This window comes from Pagrus pagrus (genome assembly GCF_965226575.1).
Source record: "Pagrus pagrus genome assembly, contig: HAP1_SCAFFOLD_70, whole genome shotgun sequence".
Classification (NCBI taxonomy): Eukaryota; Metazoa; Chordata; class Actinopteri; order Spariformes; family Sparidae; genus Pagrus; species Pagrus pagrus.
Genome location: NW_028175393.1, coordinates 225,528 through 247,816, shown reverse-complemented (window position 1 = coordinate 247,816; position 22,289 = coordinate 225,528). Strand labels below are relative to the sequence as shown.

The window sequence follows — 22,289 nt, the reverse complement described above, 5'->3', positions numbered from 1 at the left end:
TGCAACACAGAAATGGTTTAAAGACAACAAGGTGAATGTTCTGGAGTGGCCCAGTCAAAGCCTAGACCTCAGTCCAATAGAGAATTTGTGGCTGGACTTGAAAAGGGCTGTTCACACCCGACCCCCATTCAACCTCACAGAGCTTGAGCAGTTTTGCAAAGAAGAATGGAGTAAAATTGCAGTGTCCAGATGTGCAGGCCTGATTAAGATCTATCCACACACACACAGACTCGGTGATTGTATTGAGGCCAAAGGTGCATCTACTAAATACTGACTTTAAGGGGCAAATACTTATGCAGTCACTTATTTTACATTATATATATTCAGTTAATTTACATCAATTTGTAGAAATCTGTTTTCACTTTGACACTGAAGAGGTTTTTTTTGTTATATATTTTTGTTTTGTATATATTTTCTATATTGTCCATGATTCCATTTCTAAAAGCAATGAAAAGGGGAAAACAAATATATATTTATATATGTTAATTGAGATATGAGATCTCAATATCTGCTCTTATGGCAAGCAAAATGATTTGTGACAAAGCCCCTGCAGACCAGACTAGGAAACCCGTTTAATTCGCTGAGTAGCACGTTACCTTCCCTTCATTAAATCGCCATTACATTGTCACTTCCGCCGGTAGGCTTTTAATGTGAAATCTAACAGGAAGTGGACTATCATACAACCGCCAGCGTTACAGCGCCGTGCCACCGCTGAAGTCGATGAAACAGGGTATAACAAGCAGCGTGTTCAGTAAGTACTAAGTATTTCATTAAAATATACAGTAGCGTAACCATGACAAGCCATGATAGTTTGATGCGTTGTGTAGCCATTTTTTATTTACTAAAACTGTCGGCTTTCTTGTTTAAAGGTCGCTTGCCGAACACAGGTGTATCATAAATTAGCACTTGCTAACAGTCACAGTCAGCTTAAGACAGTTATCAGAGTTTTCGGTCACCAGGGTGGACTGACTCATTAAAATTAAGGTCACTTGTATGTTCGGGTGTCAGTTATTTTATTTATTTTTTATATTTTATGTTTGCCACGGTAGGAATGTAGCGGCTATATTCACTGAGTCCATCACACCTGGTGTGGGGGGATGGGTGGTTGGTTTCGCAGCACAATGCACTTGACTTGATCACAATTTGACCTGAAGTCATGCTTATGTGGGCTACGATAATCCAACCATATTGAAGTGGGCAAAGTTTTTAGAGCCATGCATTTCAGACGAGGCGCAGTTAATATGGAAGATTTAGTGTTGGTTGGTTATAGTCATTAAACAGTGTAGCAAGCCAGGTTTTGCTTAGAATATTAATTAAGAATGTAGTGGACGTGTAACCTAAATCATGCCAGTGGAAATCAAATTCAGAGAATATATGTGTATATATATATGTATCATAGAAGAAAATAATAAATGAACAGTATGTTAAATGAAGGATTTGGGGGCCCCACTGTACTGATTGATTTCATTACACAATAAACTCAATATTTCACAACTAAGTTCAAGCTGGATTTAACAGAAATTGAGCTGGAATAGCACAATAAAAAAAAAAAGAGATGGTAAAAATGGAATGTTTACGCTTGCTGTTTTTCAGTTTGCTAAGGGGAAGAGTCCATATGCTACTTGGGTAACATATTGTTTAAAACCCTGTAACCATATTTTACTAGAACTGATGCCTAAGCTATCTCATTTTTTATTAATTTCTTTGCAGTTTGATCCCGATCTGAGTCATTTAATTATTATTATTATAATTATTAATCCGATACTTAGCCCAATATTTTCTTAGATAATACAGCTGCATTACGAAAAAAAACACCTGCATCCAAGCTGTTCTTAATAGCTTTTTTTTATTTTGTTGAAACAAAGTAAATACTTTCATATGGCTCTTTCTTATTCTGCATACCCTATTGCAACATTGGTTTTCATTAGTTTAACAAAAACAACAAGTAAACAAAGTCAGTAAGTAAACCCTGATCCTCTACCACAGAGGTGGGCTGGTTATCCAGAGCGATGAATTCAATGACCTCTGTAATATTTGTTGTCATGTCGCTGACTCGAGGATATTTCTTTTTCCTTTGGAAAGTATCCACGAGTGTTTGTTGCTTCGGTGCCTTTGCCTGTATTGCTTGAGTGAACTCATGTTTTTGTTTATGTGCTAAACAGATAATAAGAATTTTTTATCTATTATTATTTATTGTTTCTAGAGCAGCAACAGTAAAGCTAACAGCAGGAACATCACTATATAAACTAATATATCACTGGAAATGAGTCAAAATGTAGGTAAACATAAATACATATTCCTTAAAATCATAATATTGAGTGAAGTTTAGAAAGGATAAAGAATACAGACGTCAGTCAGTAACAGCCATTCACCCTGTCCTCCTCCCTCTGCTGAGGTGATGCACTGCCTGCATGTATCACCTCAGCAGCAGCTTCGTGGCTGAAAACATTTTTTTCTCATGTTGACCCTTTTCTTTAAGAGCCCCAGCATTTTCTTGAGTTTGACAGTATAAAGACAGGGCATGAGCACACCACTACCACTTTTTCATAAATTCAAATTAGTCATTATTCTCGCTCTTTATCTACAGTGTGTTTTTTTTAATACATTAAGCAACAGATCAAAAAACAATTGTAGTGGACATAATTTTTTTTTTTGTCTTATTTTTTTCTTACAGGACGTGGTTTATTCACCCAAGGTTCATTCTGCAAAGGAGACTTTGTAGTTGAATACAGGGGAGATTTGATTGATGATGACAAAGCCCAGAGGAGAAGAAGCTCTTACCACTCCTCATGCTCTGCATTTTTGTTTGCATTCAAGTGGAGAGGGAAAACATGGTGGTAAGATTTTCAGTTACTATACTGCTTTATAGTTATATACATTGTTAAATTTGACATACAGGCTTGCACAATCAGTGATCGCCATTTTGCCATCTGCTAATATGATCCTGCAATGTAAATGAAATACATTTCGAAATGTATCAAAGTTAAAACAAATAATTGTATAGGACCTGTAGGAGACTATTTTCATTTCTGTAATATTTTCCCCCTCCCTTTACTTGTTTTTTTTATCCTTTTTAAGTATTGATGCCTCCAGAGAAGACGGTTTATTTGGGTGTTTAGTTAATGATGATGCTCTCATGGGTAACCACTTCTTCTTTTCTACTTTGTGTATGGACTTTTAACTTTGATGTGAAGCAAGACTTATTTTTTGTAAGATTTCTACATGTTTTATCCTGCCTTAGGACAACGGATAAAATTTAGCAACTGTGCTAACTCCGGCATATTTACATTGATGCTTTTTGCTGATATGTTGATTAATATGCATTGTCCTAATCAAATAGATAAATAAATAAATAAAAATGAACACAGACATCCAAATTGTAAGATGAAAAAAATTGATGTGGAAGGAAGACCACACTTATGTGACATAAAGGAAGGTGAGGAAATTACATATGACTATGGAGGAGATGACTGCCCATGGCGAATGCAAGTTTGTGTCACAACTGCACAGTGTTTAAGTGTGTAGGGTTTATTGTCTTAGAATAACATGGTGGTTGAATGTAGCGTCATTTGAAAAATAAATGAAATCTAATCAATCTGTGTATGAATACTTTCACGAATTTATGACATTTAGGACAGATCTGAACTTTAATAGACATGTTTTCCTTTGGCAGAAATATTACTCTAATCGGGGACATTCACAACGTCCCCACAGTGCACTTTTACTCTGGTGTACGAGTACAAACTTTTTTTGTTTCTGATGACCTGGAGACAACTGGTCCCCATAAATGATGACAACGTGGTGTGTGAAATGTCCCCACTAAGCTTCTTGTTTTCAAGATGTGTGACAGCACACAATAGCTGAAGTAATTGTAGGAAAAAATGCAGTAGAATTGGGTGTTTGTTTTCCTCTGAAGTCTGGTGTGTAGGCATGTCTTTATCTTTAGAGCTACGTCCTTAAGGAAATGTATTACTCTAATTGAATATTATTAGTGTTAACGTCAAATTGACCAATTGCTTAACATATTTTTTATTTTTTTTCTTCCATGAAATCATTGCAGACGACCACAACCACAAGGGATGTTCCTCCTGTCACAGGCTCCAACCATGCTGTCGTTACAGAGATGGAGATAACTGATGCTTCTTGTCCACAGGACACTTATCAACAGGTACGTTCATAGTTGATGTTAACTTCTGGAGTCTCTGTGAGTCTTCTTTTAGTGCTGTTGTTATCTTTAAGCAAGTAAATGCAACAAGTAAGGTCAATATGAGGGAAATCTATTGTGAATCAGGTGAGCCATACAGTTTGATCTACTGCACCCATAAGGCAGATGATTTAAGGGACATTTAGGATAGATCTGAACTTTAGTAGACATTTTCCTTGGACAGAAATATTGCTCTAATCAGGGAAATTCATGACGTCCCCACAATGCACTTTTACTCTGGTGTACGAGTACAAACTTTGTGTGAGGTTTCTGATGACCTGGAGACAACTGGTCCCCATAAATGATGACAACGGGGTGTGTGAAATGTCCCCACTAAGCTTCTTGTTCTCAAGATGTGTGACAACTAGACTTTTAGTCAAGACTGCCTAAACCGAGACCAAGACACTACCAAGACCAGAGAGTATCGAGTACCAAGACCATGACAGACCAAGTCAAGACCAAGACTAGTTCAGCTCAAGACCGAGACCAAAAGAAAACTTTTTTTTTTTGCCATTTTGCATGAGTTGTAGAACATAAGCACCATATTGGGTTCAGCTGCTTAGTATAAATATGAGATTGTATTATTTCAACTACAGGCACAATAATACAGAGACAGTGCATGTATCATAATGCATCAAATATGTGTAGCAATTGCATGACCGCTATTTCTACACTATTTGAGGATTGACTTCTTGAGTGCTGTTAAGGACTGACATGACTATAGTCCCAAAGTCATCTAACAAAATAACAAGCCTCCAACACCACCCTGCACCTCAAAAGAAGTCTATGGGAAATATGTTATGATTTAAATTAAATATGATTTAAATTGTACCTAATTTGTAGATGAAACGTGAATTTTAAATATAAAAGATACACACAATTATCAACTTGAAATTGCATTATTTCCAATTATAGTAGCCAAATTACACCGTATAATATCAGCATCACTGAAATGGCATAGGCCTAATGCTTAATCAATCACAACGATATGCAAATATTATTCAAAGGCCAATGATGCCATATATTTATTCAAAGGCCATTATAAGCACAATGTTTCACAATGTTTTCACAATGTTTCCATGGAGGGTTTCCACACTGTCCAGGCTGACAGGGACTGCACTATGAGCGGTAAGCGCAAAGGAGGGGGGCTTGCTGTTTATGTGAACAACAGGTGGTGCAATCCTGGTCACATTACTATCAAAGACCGCATCTGCAGCCCGGATATTGAACTGTTAGCTGTGGCTCTCCGTCCCTACTCTGTACCCCATGAATTCTCACATGCTATTGTCGTGGCTGTGTATATTCCACCGTCCGCTAACCCGACGTCGGCATGCGACGTCATCCACTCGACAATAGCCGGACTACAGACTGCTCACCCGAGTGCTCTCATTATAATCTCGGGTGACTTCAACCATGTCTCCATTAAAAAAACACTCCCGAAATTCACCCAGTATGTGACCTGTAAAACCAGAGAGGAGAAGACCCTGGACCTGCTGTATGCTAATGTAAAGGACGCATACACCTCCACGTCTCTCCCCCCACTGGGAAGATCAGATCACAACCTGGTGCTTCTCACCCCCTGCTATGTGCCTCTAGTGAAGAGGCTGCCTGTGACCACAAACACAGTGAGGACATGGTCAGAGGACTGCTATGAGGCACTGCAGGGCTGCTTTGAGGTGACTGACTGGAATGTACTCTGTGAGCCACACGGAGAGGACATTGATGGCCTTACTGAGTGCATTACGGACTACATTAATTTCTGTGTGGAGGGCATTGTCCCAGCAAGGACTGTGCGCTGTTACCCAAACAACAAGCCTTGACTTACAAAAGAGGAGGAGCTGAGGGACATTCAGAGGGACCTGAATGTCAAGATCAAAGAGGCTAAGGACGGCTACAGAAGGAAGCTGGAGTGGAAACTCCAGCAGAATAACATGAGGGAGGTCTGGAGTGGTATGAGGACCATTACCGGCTTCAGACCAACTAGCGGTGGAGCTGATGGTAGTGTGGCTAGGGCCAATGAGTTAAATCTATTCTTCAATAGATTTGACACTGCAGCCCTGGCCCCTGCTGGCTCTCCTGTTGACTGTCTCCAGCCACCACAGCTTCAGACCCCCCCTCCTCCTCCTGCTAGCACCCCATCCAACTTCTTGAGCACCTCACACCCATCCCCCACTCCTCACACCTACCCTGGCTCCCATGCTACCTGGCCTCCTCTCATTGTGGACTCCAACTCTCCCCCTTCTCGACCTGCACTGTTTACACCGCTTCATGTCAGGAGACAGCTGAGCAAACTCCCCGCCGGTAAGGCTGCAGGCCCTGACGGTTTCAGCCCACGGGTTCTCAGAGCCTGCGCCGAACAGCTCTGTGGAGTGCTTCATCGTGTCTTCAACATGAGCCTTAGCCTCCAGAAGGTCCCTGTGATATGGAAGACGTCCTGCCTCGTTCCAGTGCCAAAGACGCCGCAGCCCAGTGGTTTCTTGGACCGGTGGCATTGACGTCACATATCATGAAGACCCTTGAGAGACTCGTCCTGGAGCAGCTCAGGCCTATGGTCAGGCCGCACCTGGATCCCCTCCAGTTCGCCTACCGGCCCCGGATTGGAGTCGGGGATGCCATTATCTTCCTGCTGAACCGTGTCTACGCCCACCTGGACATGCCGGGGAGCACTGTGAGGGTCACTTTCTTTGACTTCTCCAGTGCTTTCAATACCATCAGGCCTGCTCTACTGGGTGACAAGCTGACGGCGATGCTGGTGGATCCCCCCCTTGTGTCTTGGATTGTGGATTACCTCACTGGCCGACCACAGTACGTGCGCTTGCGGAACTGTGTGTCAGATGCTGTGGTCAGCAACACCGGGGCTCCACAAGGGACTGTCCTCTCTCCTTTCCTCGTCACACTTTATACCACGGACTTCAGCTACCAGACAGATGTCCCCATTATGGACATCTAAATCTACCCAGCTCAAACCAAACTGGGGACAAGTAGTGGCGGCTCCAGAGATTTATTACTGGGGGGTCCATGGGGGGGGGGGCCGGATTGTTTATAGGAGGTGCTAGTGAATTCTGACACAACAAACACCAAAAAAATAATCTTAATAATAAGATTTATTGATCCCGGGTTAATATACTGTACATAAGGGTTTTGTGTTTGGCTTTACTTCAATTATCAAAACAATCATACAATCAACCCAGTATTTATGTCCCCAACCAAATAACATGACGGCACAAAACAAAAACAGCAGCTGATCACCATCACTCCAAAACTAAATAGAAAGGGTTCCAGATCTTGTCCGACTTGTGTTTCAGGCTGTAACATGTAACATCATAAACACTGTGAATTATTTTAACAAGCACCACAGAGAACATCTGTAGATTTACAAAATAGTCCAACTGTGAGCAGCAACAAATGTAGCACAGTATATAGTTAAATATACAAAGCCATCTAACAAAATAAACTGTTACAGGCTACATAACTTGTGTGTCACTCCTCTTGTGTGTCCTATAAACTCCTCTCCACTCCCATCCTCCTCTGTTCTCCCCTCCTTTTAGGGCTCCACTGAAACTAACAAACAATAAGTAGCATAATTCAGACCTGTCAAAAAAGAATTGTGTACTCACTAGTCATAAGAGAATGATCCGCCTGTTGTTGTGATTAGCTGCGAAGCGGTCAATGACTGCATCCACATCCAGTTCTTTGGTCCTTTTTGGAGCTGATTGCCAGCACACCCAGATTGCTGGTTCGGGCATATCCACTTCTGTTCCTGAGGTAGGTTTTTAAACGCCGTAAGCAGGAAAAACTCCTCTCACATGCAGCTGATGTGATGGCCAGTGTCATGGAGATGCACACAAGTTTGCACAGGTCGACAAAAGCATCCTTGTATGTCCTCAATAGCACCAGCACATCATGGGTGGTGCTGACAACGTCCCCACTTTGTTTTTTCCTCACAATAAGTCTTTTTACCTGGTGAAGTTCTGCTCCAAGGTTTTCCTCCAAGACTCTACAGTGTTTAGCCATGGGCAAAAGGGCATTTTTGTCCATGAATGTCTTGTGTTTGGGGTTAACAGCTGCTGCTCCTTTCAGAATGTGGCAGCTTTCAGAAGAAAATCGCCTGTTCAATTCACTGATTAATCTGTCGATTACTGGGGAAAAAGCAGTGCTTGCAATAGTCATCTGAAGTTTCCAGTGGCTCTTTTGATCCTGTTTGGCTGTTCACCACAAACTCCAGCAGGTGGCGGGGCTGTTTTTTTCTCCTCACTTGTGGGCGCTGCATGTCAATGCTAAGTGACTCACACATGTCACTGGCACAGTCCCAGATTTTTGTCCATGTTTCAGCATTGCGTTTGTCATTGAGGGCATCAACAACTGCAAAGACCAGGTCAATGGCAGATGCCAGCTCCAAATCTGTGGCCTGTAGATGATCAGATAAGGTTTTTGTGAGACTAAATATGCTCTCCAGCATATAGATGTGCAGAACAAACTGTGCATCAATAAGTCCAATCAGTGATTTCGCTTCAGTAGCTCTATGAGCATTCGTCTGGTTGCTCACATCCACAAGAGTTGCTAAGATATAAGGGATTGTTCTTTTTATTGCCCACAGTGTAGAATATTGGCAGGCCCATCTGGTATCTGATAGTCTTTTCAGTTCTGCTGTTCGTTTAGTGGGCTCGAGTTCTTGCTGTTTCTCCATGAACACCTTGTGTGTCACTGCCCCAGAAAAAAAGTTGTACAGCATCTGGACTGTTGCAAAGCATTCTGCAGCTGGTTTCACATTATGCACACAGTCAACTAAAACTAAGTTTAGTCTGTGCGCTTCGCAATGGATGTAAAGTGCATGTGGCACTTCTTGGCGAAATTTTTCCTGGACACCGTTGTTGCACCCGGACATGACAGATGCCCCGTCATAGCACTGTGCAATGCATGCATTTTTGTCTATGTTGCACTTAGCCAATGTCTGTTTAACTGACTTGAGTAAAGACTGTGCATCCAAGCCATCTGCAGGGATAAAGTCCAGAAACTCCTCATGAATGTTGTCATTATTTAGGCAACGCAGAACAACAGATATCTGCTCTTTCTTGCTCACATCTTTTGTTTCATCCACCATTAGAGCAAAGTGCTCTCCTAGCTTAACCTCGTTGCTTACTTGTTCTCTCACCATGCTGGACATAATATCAATCAGCTCATTTTGAATATCATGGTGCACATATTTAGCATTACCGGGTCCACTAGATAATTTCTTTGACACAGTACTGTCAAATTTCCCCAGCAGATTTAACAGTTCAAGGAAATTACCTCTGTTGGTGGACTGCTCATCCTCTCTGTGCCCCCTCTGTCCAATCGTTTGACAAGCTGTAAACTGCAGTGACTCCACCACTGCTTGCATGTACTGCCTGTTTTCTTGTACAATCTTGCTATGTCCAGTATCAAGGTGCGTCAAAATCCTCGACCCGCTTTTCTGTTTTTCCTTAAACTCACACCATCCTTCCATGGCTAGTCTGTGAGAAGCACTTGCATTGTGCTGAGCCAGTTTCTCTGCTCCTTTTCTCCAGTTTGTGAACCCGGCATGGGTGAAGCTCTTTTCTGTGTGACTCGGCCCATGGCCAAGGTGGTGGAAAAAATGCCTACAGGCATGGCAAATGGCCTCATCAATTGACAGCGAGTACTGCAGCCACGAATACTGTTTGAACCACAAGTAGTTAAAACTCCTTAAAGTTGGCTGGGAATGGGATCCAAATCTCTGACGCATGTATGACTGGAGTTGAGGCCGCCTCGGTCCCTCTGCTGGGTCTTGGCTCAAATCCACAGGGCCACCAAGATTCCTGCCGCCCGTGACCACAGTTTCACCGCTCGTTGAAGCACGCCCTTCCATCTCGGCACCGTTCTCATTTTCGTGTCTGTTAGCATTACCTCCGGTCTCAGAGTCAGAGTCTGTTGTTGTTGGAAATAAACCCTCTGCTGATGCAGCAGTCGCCGCTGATTCCGCTGACGCCGTTCCAGTTAATGCCTCTTCCTTGTCTTCATCCTCCCCTTCATTCTCATTCTCCACGTTTGGCACCATCACTCTATCCTCCACGCTGGCGCTGGAATGTGTGTGTGAATCGCCGCAACCGCCATCGTCCACTCTCACTCATTTTTTTGGGATAACGAAAGTAAATCGGTCCATGATGCTAACTCGCAAGCTAGCGGTTAATAGCCTACGCCAAGCAACGTCAAAAGGTCAAATGTAACGTGCCGTCTGCGTGCGAAACCAGCCAATCAAATCACGTGACACAATAGCAGCAAGGGTCATCATCATTTAAAAAAGTTATGCCGGTGGCGGCAAGGAAGTAGATCCGATGATTAAATGGCTCCTCGGGATCCCCCTGCTCCATGTTGATCCATCTGAAGATCCCTGAGAACCTCTTCTCTAAAGACTTTTTTAGTGCTCTAACTATTGTCACAATCTGCGGCAGCTGCACTTCCATCTTGTTGAGGTAAGTTCCAGGACGGTGGGGACCAACATGCTGATGGTAACCACAATATCTCCTTCTGTGAGGTCTGTTGCCTCAGAAAAAGGCTCAAGCACAGTACAAAGGTCTTTCAGCTTGGGCCCATTCTCGGACTGAAAACGCAATATTTTCTGTATCACATTCGCTGCACATTTCTGTGACAGCCCGGTGGTATTGCTAGCTGCCGGGATAGATTTATTAGCCCCAAAGTGGGTCTCAAACATGTCTCTGACCTTAGAACTGCTGTGAAGCAGGGTTGTGAACTTGGTGGCCTTAGCAATGGCTCTTGCAATTACCTTCACTTCTTTCATGCCATCACTGACGACCAGTTGGAGCGAGTGTGCGAAGCAAGACAAGCGTTCACCTGATGACCACGGCTGTTCAAAGTCTTCTACGTCCTCCCACATCATTTCATCATCAAGGTCATCACTGTCACTTTCAGGTTGCTCTGAGTCTGGCAATCCCACTTTAAGGGCCCGCTTCATGTTGGATATGTTATCCGTCAGAATGAAGCTTATTTTGTTGCTAATGCCATACTCCTCAACAATTTCATCAAATTCTGAGGTGATTCGTGTCTTGTACTTATTTGTACCTCGTAATACAACAAACGGACCAGAGACCAAGACGTGTAGTTGACTCTTTACTGAAGCATCACTTCCTATCTGAACACTTGCGCATGCGCGCTCATTACATATCCAAACCTGCTCACTACATCTCCCCCTTTAAACTGAGACTTTCCACTTCTTTATAGAAAACTGAAATCATATGCTATTAAAGCCTAATGCAGATTTTACCTTCTACGCAGGGGAACAGATGACATGTTAACCATCACTGTAAACATGAGCATATATGTAAACTGGTTAGATTAACTGGTTGATTTCAATGTTACATCACTTATCACATCTCATTTTCTCTTTTTTTTTTTTTTTTTTTTTTGAACATTAAGGTAAGTACATAACCTAACTGAGAGGTAGGGTAGACTGCCTGATCCTCTCTGTTGTGGTATGGAGTTTATTCTGCTCCATGTATACACACAACACTAAACTACAAATTCAGTCTTTTCACAGGCTTGACTTCCCTGCCAGCCCTGGTGTGTTGTGCAGAGTCTGGCTGGTCCTTAGACGATGAAGGCACCACTCTCAGGTGAGAACGGTTTCTCCGGAGACTGCCGGTGGAGGTTTGAACCACATAAGAGCGTGGTGTCCCTGCTGAGCCAGAGACGACTCCTGTGTGTGTTGTGTTCCGTATCCAAACCTTCTGACCTGGCTTGAGAGGTGGTGTCTCCCGTGCTCTGTGTCGTCTGTTGTATCCCTCAGCCTGTTGTCTTTTCAGCTCCTGGTCTTTCAACTCAAAAGCCCTTAAGTCCGGCCAGGCTGGTGTGAGGGTGTTTGGACTCACCGGAAGGGGTGTTTGAATGTTTCGCCCCATCAGGAGCTGTGCAGGTGATACTCCATGAGCAAGAGGAGTTGCTCTGTACGTCATGAGTGCTTTGTGAGGGTCCTCACTCTTCTGCAGCAAGGCTTTGACAGTTTTTACTGCCCGTTCAGCTTCACCGTTGCTTTGTGGGTAACGGGGGCTACTGGTTACGTGTTGAAAGTTGTAATCCTTAGCAAAATCTGCAAACTCAGTGGCAGCAAACTGTGGTCCGTTGTCTGTGACGAGTGTATCCGGCACTCCGTGGCGGCTAAAGATGGCTTTCATCTTCTCGATCACAGCTGTTGCTGAAGTGCGTGTAAGATTGACAACTTCAATGTAACGTGAATAATAATCAATGACAACTAAGTACTGACCCTTCTTCCACTCAAATAAGTCAGCTGCTAGCCGCTCCCAAGGGCGTGAAGGCAAGGGTGTGGTTATCAGAGGTTCTGTGGCATTTTGACACTCTTTAGCGCAAATTTCACACTGACGTACTTTCTCTCTGATTTGTGTGGTCAGCCCTGGCCACCACACTGATTCATGCGCCCTGGCCATGCATTTCACCATGCCTTGATGACCCTGGTGTAGTTTGTCCAAGATGTCGTTTTGCATGCTTAATGGGATCAGTATCCCGTTTCCTTTCATTAGCAGGCCATCTACCATCAGCAGGTCATTTCTGTATTGCCAGAAGGGCTTTAACTGTGGTGCCGAACTGTTTCTTTCCCACCCTGTGTGGATCAGGGAGGACAGCTGCTTACACACGGGGTCTTCCTCCTGAGCTCTCCTTATTTGTAGCAACTTCTCAGGTGAGGCTGGGAGCTGCTGAATGACCTCCTGGATATGAGCGTTCACGTCATTCTGAAGCACAAGGTCATCCTCTGTTGCTGTCGACTGTAGTGGCGCTCTTGATAAAGCGTCGGCTGCCACTAGGTTTTTTCCTGGTACGTGTATGATCGTGTAGGAAAAACGCATAAGTCGTAACCTAAATCGCATGATGCGAGGTGGGACGTCATCAAGCGGCCTTGAGCTGAGGAGACTGATCAACGGTTTGTGATCTGTTCGCATCACAAAGTGCAGACCCAGGAGGTAAGTCTGAAATCTTTCGCAAGCCCAGGTGACTGCAAGGGCCTCCTTCTCAATTTGGGCATATCTGCGCTCTGTCTCAGTCATACTGCGGGATATGAAAGCCACTGACCTCCAATCTCCTGAGTCTTGAAGCTGAGACAGCACCCCTCCTAACCCATACGAAGAGGCGTCTGCTGACACTCTTGTCGGTTTGTCTGGGCTGTACTGGGCAAGGACAGCAGATGAACTGAGCTCGTCTTTCACTCTATCAAATGCACTCTGCTGCGCTGCTCCCCACATCCACATGTTTTCTGCTTTCAGGAGTTCTCTAATAGGTCCTGTGAGCTCTGCAATGTTAGGCGAGAACTTTCCCACATAGTTGACCATTCCCATGAAGCGCTTCACATCGGACACGTCTGTCGGTGGTGGCATCTCCCTAATCGCTCTGATCTTCTCTGGATCTGCATGTATGCCTTCTGCACTCACAACATGTCCAAGAAATTTGACCTGCTTCACGGCAAACTGACATTTGTCATTTAGAGTGAGGCCATGCTGCTGCAGTCTTTGCAACACTTTATGCACTCTCTCATCATGTTCTGTGGGGGTGGCACCGAAAATCAGGATGTCATCTGCATGACATAAGGTTCCCTCCAGGCCGTCCAGCAGTTGCGTCAATCTCTTCTGGAAGTGCTCAGGGGCCGACGATATACCAAAAGGGAGACGATTAAAGCAATAACGACCAAAGGGCGTGATGAAGGTGGTGAGTGGGGCTGAAGCTCTGTGCAAAGGCACCTGCCAAAAACCAGCAGTGGCGTCCAGTTTGGAAAAAATTCTAGCTCCGGCTAGTTTAGCTAGTGTTTCATCAACTGCTGGAAGAATATGTCGCTCCCTGCACACATTTTCATTCAGGCGGGTTAGGTCAACGCATATTCTAATTTTTCCATTTGGTTTTGGTACTACAACCATACCTGAGCACCACTCTGTAGCTTCCTCTATGGGAGAAATAACACCCATTTCCTCCATCCTTTTTAACTCTTCTTGGACTTTTCCCCTTAATGGCAATGGCACGCGACGTGGCACAGCGAGGGCAAAGGGAGAGGCATTGTCTTTTAGTTTAATTTTGTATTCTCCCTGTAGCTTACCTAAGCCAGTGAAAACTCTGGGATATTGTTCTTTGTAGCTTGTTTCCGCTGTTGTGATAGCCTGTACTGGATTGAGCAGGTCAAGGTCTTGTATAGCAGGTAATCCCAGCAAAGGAGTCACTAAACCTGGCACAACGTACACCTGCTGCTTTGCTACAGTTCCATTATGGCTAATCTCTGCAGTAAAATGTCTGTTTACCTCTATGGGAGCGTTGCTTGGTCCACACAGTCTTTTGGCTGTCGGTAACAGCCCCCCGTGTAGCTTTTTTGAGTACAAGCGTGCTGGGATAGCTGTCACTGCGGCGCCCGTGTCCAACTTGAACACCATCTGCTGGCCATTCACTGCAACTGACTTCTGCCAACATGTGTCGGATTTTGTACAATTCACTGTGCCCAGGAACAATGACTCAACTCTCTCATCCAAGTCACTTTCTTTAATTTCCTCCATTCTCATTTTAGTTTTACAGACAGCGGCGAAATGTCCCTTTTTCTTACATTTCTTGCACTCAGCAGTGCGGGCGGAACATGCATTGAATGAGTTTTCATGTATCCTTCCACATCTGCCACATTTATCATTTGCATAATTTTGCACTGTGCTTTCCTTCGGCTTAAAGCCACTCTTCCCATGTGGGGAGAATTTCTGTTTGAACTTGAATCCAACTGCATCCATGTTTGCCTCAGTGGCATCAGTGCTACTTCTTAATACAGGCTGTTGCTTTTTAATTTCCTCACTTTGTCGGATTTTCGTCGTAGCTTTCACAAGAGTTAGCTCAGAATCTAGCTGTAATTTCTCTGAAAGTGCGTGGTCTTTGATACCTACGACAAGGCGGTCTCTGATCATCTCATCTTTGAGAACTCCATACTGGCAATGCTCAGCCATTTTATGCACAGCTGTAATAAACGCTTCTGCCGTTTCTCCGGGCTCCTGGCGACGTTTGTTGAATTTAGCTCTCTCGTAGATAACGTTATGCTTGCAAATGAAATGCTTGTCAAACGCTTCTTTTACTTTGTCATAGTTTTTCTTGTCCCCATCCGACAGTGCTAACGTGTTCAGAACATCATCCGCCATATCTCCCATAGTGTACACTAGGGAGTTCACTTGATACTCTTGACTTTTTTGATTAAGTCCTGCTGCTATGCGGAATCTTTCAAAGCGTCGGCTCCAATGTGGCCAACAACCAAAGTCTCCGAAGTCAAATGCTTCTGGTGGACTAATCGAAAATAGAGAATCCATTCTGTTTTACTTTCCGAAGGCTCCCCTCTGTATCATTGACCGATGTTGTGTCAACGTAGCTTCACGTTAGCTCTGCTAGTTCACTCACTTCACTGGAGTTGGCGAAAAGTTCTCTTCCCGTCGGTAAACTGCAACGAACCTTCCGTTTACTTGCGTCGGGTAGTTGCTTTCTTATCAGAGGCGAGGACGGTCACTTCTGACACCATGTCTTGTACTTATTTGTACCTCGTAATACAACAAACGGACCAGAGACCAAGACGTGTAGTTGACTCTTTACTGAAGCATCACTTCCTATCTGAACACTCGCGCATGCGCGCTCATTACATATCCAAACCTGCTCACTACAATTCGTTCACCACAGTGCTTCCCTGTGAAATGCCGACAATCCAGCAGAAAGGATTTTTAACTGTAGGAGTCCTTGTCTTCGCAGGCAATATGCGCAGTAACCCCAAGGAAGGAGCGAAGCCTCCTGTCAGACCAGAGGTCGGTTGTAAGCGCAACACTTGCCTGAGCTTCCACCGCTTTGATGATGTCATCCTTAACCTTACTGACTAGATAAGGTATCTGCTTCTCTGTCAAGCTGGTCCTAGACACAGGAGTGTATTTGCAGTCTATGACAGAAAGAAAGTGTCTAAAATTTGGATTTTCTACTAGAGACAGGGGCAGAGAGCATCCAATGACATGGTCCTGGAGGATGGCTTGTGTAATGGCCTGTTGCCTGGATGAATGGGCATATAAGTGGATTCTTTGCGCGAAGGAAGGTATTGTCTGCTGTGTGGTGTCTGCCATTGCCAGTGATGCAGGTCCTGCTTTGTACTCCAAGTACCTGCAAAATAGGGAAAGAGACATCTGTAAGACATCTGTTCATATTCAACCACAACCAACTGTCTTGCAAGTGATATGAAAATTAAGTGTACAGTCTTGTAAGGGAAATTCTCCTTTGTGAGGTTGAGAGTTGCTAAATCTCAGAAGAATTGTAGACTCAGCGTGATGAATCGGATCTCTTTAATACATGCAGCATGGAGAGAAGACCTGAAGTGTTCTCTCCCGTCTTCCAAATGTTTCTGACTTAAACACAAAACAGAGTGGGGGGTTACAACATTTCTTCCCAGAACAATGACCCCTTGATGTTTGGTGGATCGTCTCTTTCCCAGGACAGTGACCCTTTTGATACTTCATTAGAATGTAAATTTCATCTACCATCTATCTTCCTGTAACACCCCAGACGAGAGGCAATTGTCTCTCGTCTGACTCTGACACTTACGGCAAAAGGGGTTTCTCCCCTTTTGCTCTCACATCCTGATATGGTGTTTACAGTATATTTCTTACTCAATGGAAAACTATTTAATTTCTCACAAGTCTAAACATCAGGTCTTTGCATTATGAAACCTAAATCCAATCCAGTATGACACATTAACAGATCATCTCTGTGTTTGACTTCATCTTTTTGCATAACTGCAGCACTATGCCTGCTCCTCCTGTCAGCCAACTAACTCATGTGTATTGCTGCTGATAAGAAATGAAACCAATCTTAACAGAAAATACACTTCTGCTCTATAAGGTCTGATGTTGTTCTCTACAGAATCTGTAGCTTAAACCATTCTGCAGCTGTAATGGCATGATAGGCTCATAGGGCCACACAGAAGTGGACTTAACCGTGTTAACCACATCACACATTATACATACATGTACCATAAGGCTGTGTGTGTGCGCGCGCTCTCACGGATTGACAGACTGTGTGCAGCGACACTGTGCCGTACCGTATCCACCCCCCCCCCTTAAGACAGTGATGAAAGCCATGATCCCAAACAAAGAAAATACTTTCTTTATGTTGTACTGGATGACTGCGGTATGGAGAGTCCCACCATATGTGACGGCACAACACCTGACTTGGACATCAACTACATCGCATCTGTCACCACTATTGAAGAAGAACCCTGCTCAAGTCAGGACCCCAATGGCAGCGTAGTTGTTGGTGCTTTCCAAAAAAAAATGGCAAAAGAGTCTACAATAAGAGACACTTCTGTGTCTATTGCAGTAAGCCATATGCCAAAATTGCAAGGCATCTTGAAAGTGCACACCAAGATAAAATGGATGTGTCAAGAGCTCTTAGCTTTCCAAAGGGATCCAAAGAGAGAAAACAACAGCTAGAATATATTCGTCACAGAGGCAACTATGTTCATAATGCTGCTGTCATGGAGTCAGGGAAGGGGCAACTTGTCCCATTGAAACAGCCACCAAAAGAAGTGCAGGCAACTGATATCATGAGCTGTGCGTACTGCCAAGGACTCTTTACAAGAGAGGTTCTGTGGCGACATGTGCAAATTTGTAAACTCAAGCCTGGGTCAATCAAACCAAAGCCCGGAAAGAACCGTGTTCAGGCTCTGTGTACATACACAGGTCTTGTGCTTTTGCATATGAACAGGCACTTGTGGGAAGTTGTCAGTGCTATGAATCCCAGTCCTGTCAAAGAAATTACAAAAAAATGACCGCGTAATTACTGAGTTTGGAGAGCACATGCTCAATAAAGGTGGGATGACAGCAAAAAATCAACAGTGCACTCGAGAAAAAATGTGTGAACTGGGACGACTGCTGGCTAATGCCAGGAAATTTACATTACACAATTTACAATAAAAAAGATGGAGGATTTTATTAATTATACCTAGAGTTGGTCAGAGTTGTCAAAGTGACATGCGGCTATGAGAGCAGCACAAACACTTTTGCCATTCCGTTACTTGCAACTAAACTTGGAAACTCTCTGGTAAAAGTCAGTAAGCTCATCAAAGCTCAGGCGCTAATAACCAATGATCAGGAACTTGTGAAGCATGCCACAGAATTCCAGCAAGTGCACAGTGAAAAGTGGAATGCAATGGTTTCTGCAACAGCACTGAGGAACATTGTTGAAGCCAAGTGGAATGCACCAACTGTAATTCCCTTTACTGAAGAAATTCAAAAAACGCACCGGTTTCTAAATGACTTCCAAGGTGAATGCAGTGGTGCGCTGTCCGAACGTCCTTCTACAAAGGCCTGGATAGATCTGGCAAAGGTCTGTTTAAAACAAACCCTGCTATTCAACAGATGCAGGGAAGGATGCATTTTTGTCAAGGGACACATCTGAGCCCCATGAGGATTTGAACTGGGCACTGTCTGCAGAGCTTTTTTCCACCTCAGACATTTCTCAACGATTATCATCAGAGGAAAGCGAGGCAGACCAGTTCCAATTCTTCTGACTTAAAAAATGCTCTGTGCATTAGACATCCTTGAGAGGCTTGAGGGGTTCTTAAAGACAATTGTTACATGTTTGCGAGACCTGCAGCTATGTCACACTTCCATGGTTCAGACTGCATTCGTGGCTTTGCAAATGCGTGTGGTGCAAAGTGTCCCAAGGCATTGACATCAACCAAACTGTGAAAGCATTCTGCGACCCTTTCAACAGTCCTGAACAAGACAGACACGGAGATGGACCAACTGGCCAACTTTCCACGACATCAGACTACATCGTGAGTTCTATCGACTCGCTGAGAAGACGCTGCAACTCGCGAAGATCAGCAAAGTTTTTATGGCACTTGAGCAGGAAAGATTGGTCGAGTTCCATGACAAGAATTTGAATGAAATCACAATTGATCCAAATAGTATGTTTGATTTCCATTCTCCTTTGTCTACCATTCTTTTTGTTTGACCAGATTTATAAGCTTGGTATGTCTCCTGCAGACAAAGTTCTGGGTAGTGTTGATAAAGATGGGTGCAGAGAGGAAGGAAACCATTCACCTTCTATTGATGGTATTTTTTATTTAGTTTTTAAGTAGGTTGTTGTACCATTTATTTTTGTCTCATATTCAAGATAACGTCTTTTATGGTACATTTCCTCACAACGTTCAAATACATTTGCAAATTAACACAAATATAGAATTTTAAAACTTTAATCTTTTATGGCACTGAAGTGTTTTGACACTTTATGGTCAGCATTGTTACAGCACAACTGAAGAACATGTCTGACTAAATTATGTATTTCAGCAGAAAATAATGTTGCAGGTAATGAGGGTGATAACATCCCACTAACACGCAAGAGACGCAAACAACCATCAGCAGAGGATGGCGCATATTCTGGAGATGGTGCTGTAAGACCTTCTTGCAAAGGTGAATTTTTACACAAGATCAGTAGATGAAAAGCGTTTGAAAATAAACAAAAGATTCCTTCCATCTTTTCAACCCTGAGTTTGGGGGTGCAGAGGCATTGTTGATGATCAGGTAGAATAAAACAGTCACAACCTGGTATAGTTTACTGCAACCATTACTTTTACTGAAAATATTTGAATTACATTATCCCAATTCTGCTTAAATTCTTCAGTAACATTTGCAGTGAAAGATATTTCCTTGTAAGTGTGATATTATTTATTTTACTTTAAGTATAGGTAAAGTAAAAGATCAGAATACTATGCCCACCACTTCAACCAAAAATATAGAAATATAGACACTGCATTGGCTGCTGGATTGTACCTCAACGTCGCCGCCATATTTGACCTGGCAAAGACTCGCCTGTACACGAATACAAATAAACAAGGGAACTGTGGTTTTTCTGGGTGAAAAGTGCTATAGCATTGTAATTTCTCAACTGGTTTTGAGAGTAGTAAAAAAATAGTAATAAACCATTGAATATAAAAATGGCTCATTGAAATTAGTTGAGAAATTCAAATGTTATAGTGCTTTTTAATCATAAAAAGCTCTGTAAGCTTTACTTATATACATTTACAGGCCAGTCTTGCCCAGTCTGATATGGTGGCGAAATTGATGTATTGCGGTAATAAACCAAAGTCAGTGCAGCATGTACATGTACATGCCTTTTGTAAGCAACATTAACAGGTCAGACTAAATAAGAGCTTGAGTCCCTGTGAGCTTCAATAGATTAAACAGTGTTTAAAAGATTGGTTAATTGAGCCTTTTTTCAGGTAAATACTGGATGTAATTCAGTGACAGTGAAGAAGTTGATTGTAAATCAGTTCTACAACATTCAAATGCATTTGCAAATGATGAATGCAAATACAGAATTTTAAAACTTGAATCTTTTATAGCACTGAAATGTTTTGACACAATTTTTTTTTTATGGTCCGCATTGTTACAGCACAATTGAAGTATTGTCTTGTGACGAAGAGGACATCGTCACCTTGCTTTGCACACATGGCACCACGCACTTTGGACTGAGTGTGACTACAGTTTAATAATTGCACAGACACTTTAAGAGGAGCACCAGCACTTTATTGGAGATTTGCACAATACATTTTAACACTATTTTTTGCACATTTGTATGGATATGTTTATCGTATTTATTGAACGTTTATTGTCCTTGGTCGGGTCTTGGTATTGCAGGTGGGTGCTGTGTGTGCCACGCAGCTCCACCTAGAGCAGAGGGACAGAGGGTTAACAGTGCATAATAATTGTGTTAATTGCTTCAACAAGGAGCTAAGCTAAGAATGTGTATTGTGTTGCTCAATAAGTGCATGCAGTGAAGAAGTCAAGTGTGTTGTGTACTCACCAGTCTTGTCTTCAGGGTGTGCAGTCAAAAGGCTTCCCCCAGTAAAAGGGTAACCAAGTGTAAATTGGTGTGGGGGTGGTGGATGTGTGTATTGTATTTTAGTAAATGTAATATGAAGTGGGATGTGTATTTTTTTTGTTAGGGGAGGCAAATGAGGGTGTGTATATAGGTTACTGATTAGGTAGTGTAAATATAGGAATAAAAATGGTGGATTAAACATGTTGATAGGCAGTGGATCCCTGTGGATGGAATCTTCCAGGGTCATTAGCTGTGACACCAGCTGTCGTACTGATGTGTTTATGCTGTTTGCTGAGATGGAGGAATAAAGAACCACCTCTGTGACCCACCTTAAACCTGCCTGTGGATCATTTTTTGCTGCACCATCCAGCCGTAATTGTGGTCATTCTCACAAGTGGTGTCAGAAGCCCACGTTACAGCAAAGGATGCCAAGGCAGGGGAAGAAAAATGGCCAAGAAGAACCAGATGAGGGGCCCTGCGGAGCAGGTGCTCCAGACACCATGACGGATGCTAAAACAGAAGACAAGCTGGATGAATTAGCAGGTATGGTGAAATCACTCATGCGAGCACAAACGGAGAGAGACCAGCAAAGAGAGAAAGAGTCCTCACTTCAAGAACAGCGATGGAGACGCATGCAGTATCAAGTCTCCCAAATGCAGCAACAAGTTAACATGAGGAGAGAAGAACAAAGAACAGAGCCAGACACTATGGATGAGAGTCAGCGCCCACAAATAAATGACGAAAATTATGGTGATTTTGATGACCCAGATGAAATGATGAGCCAGGCAAGTTGGGTTGTCAGACAGAGGGAACTCAAGCTACTGCCATTATGTCCAGATGATGACATTGAGCATTTCTTAACAACATTTGAGAGAATGGCCCAGGTTTGTCACTGGCCTAAAGATGGATGGGCTGTGCGTCTGGTCCCTCTGCTCACCGGCAAAGCCCGCAGTGCTTGTGTTCTGATGGACATGAAAGAATCTGAACGATATGAAAAAGCTCCCCAGACAAGAGGACATCTTCCAGACCCGCTGCATCCGGAAGGCTAAGAGAATTACCAGAGACAGCACACACCCTGGTTACTGCTTCTTTGCCCCGCTGCCCTCAGGAAGGCGCTACAGAACACTGAGCGCCCCCACAACAAGACTAAAAAACGCCTTTACCACAGAGCTGTTACACTACTGAACTCCACCCC

At 43.3% G+C, this 22,289-nt stretch overlaps 1 long non-coding RNA gene across 3 annotated transcripts in view; it reads left to right on the top strand.

The window, feature by feature from the left end:
• Nucleotides 1–669: 669 nt before the first annotated feature.
• Nucleotides 670–22,289, top strand: part of LOC311253917 — a 46,366-nt gene continuing 24,746 nt past the window's right edge. For 2 of the 3 annotated variants that reach the window (XR_014622051.1, XR_014622052.1), the window contains exons 1-4: nt 670–751; nt 2,675–2,837; nt 4,061–4,168; nt 19,561–19,683. This is a non-coding gene — a long non-coding RNA (uncharacterized lncRNA). The remainder of the gene's footprint in view (nt 752–2,674; nt 2,838–4,060; nt 4,169–19,560; nt 19,684–22,289) is intronic. The other variant, XR_014622050.1, reaches the window with a different exon arrangement.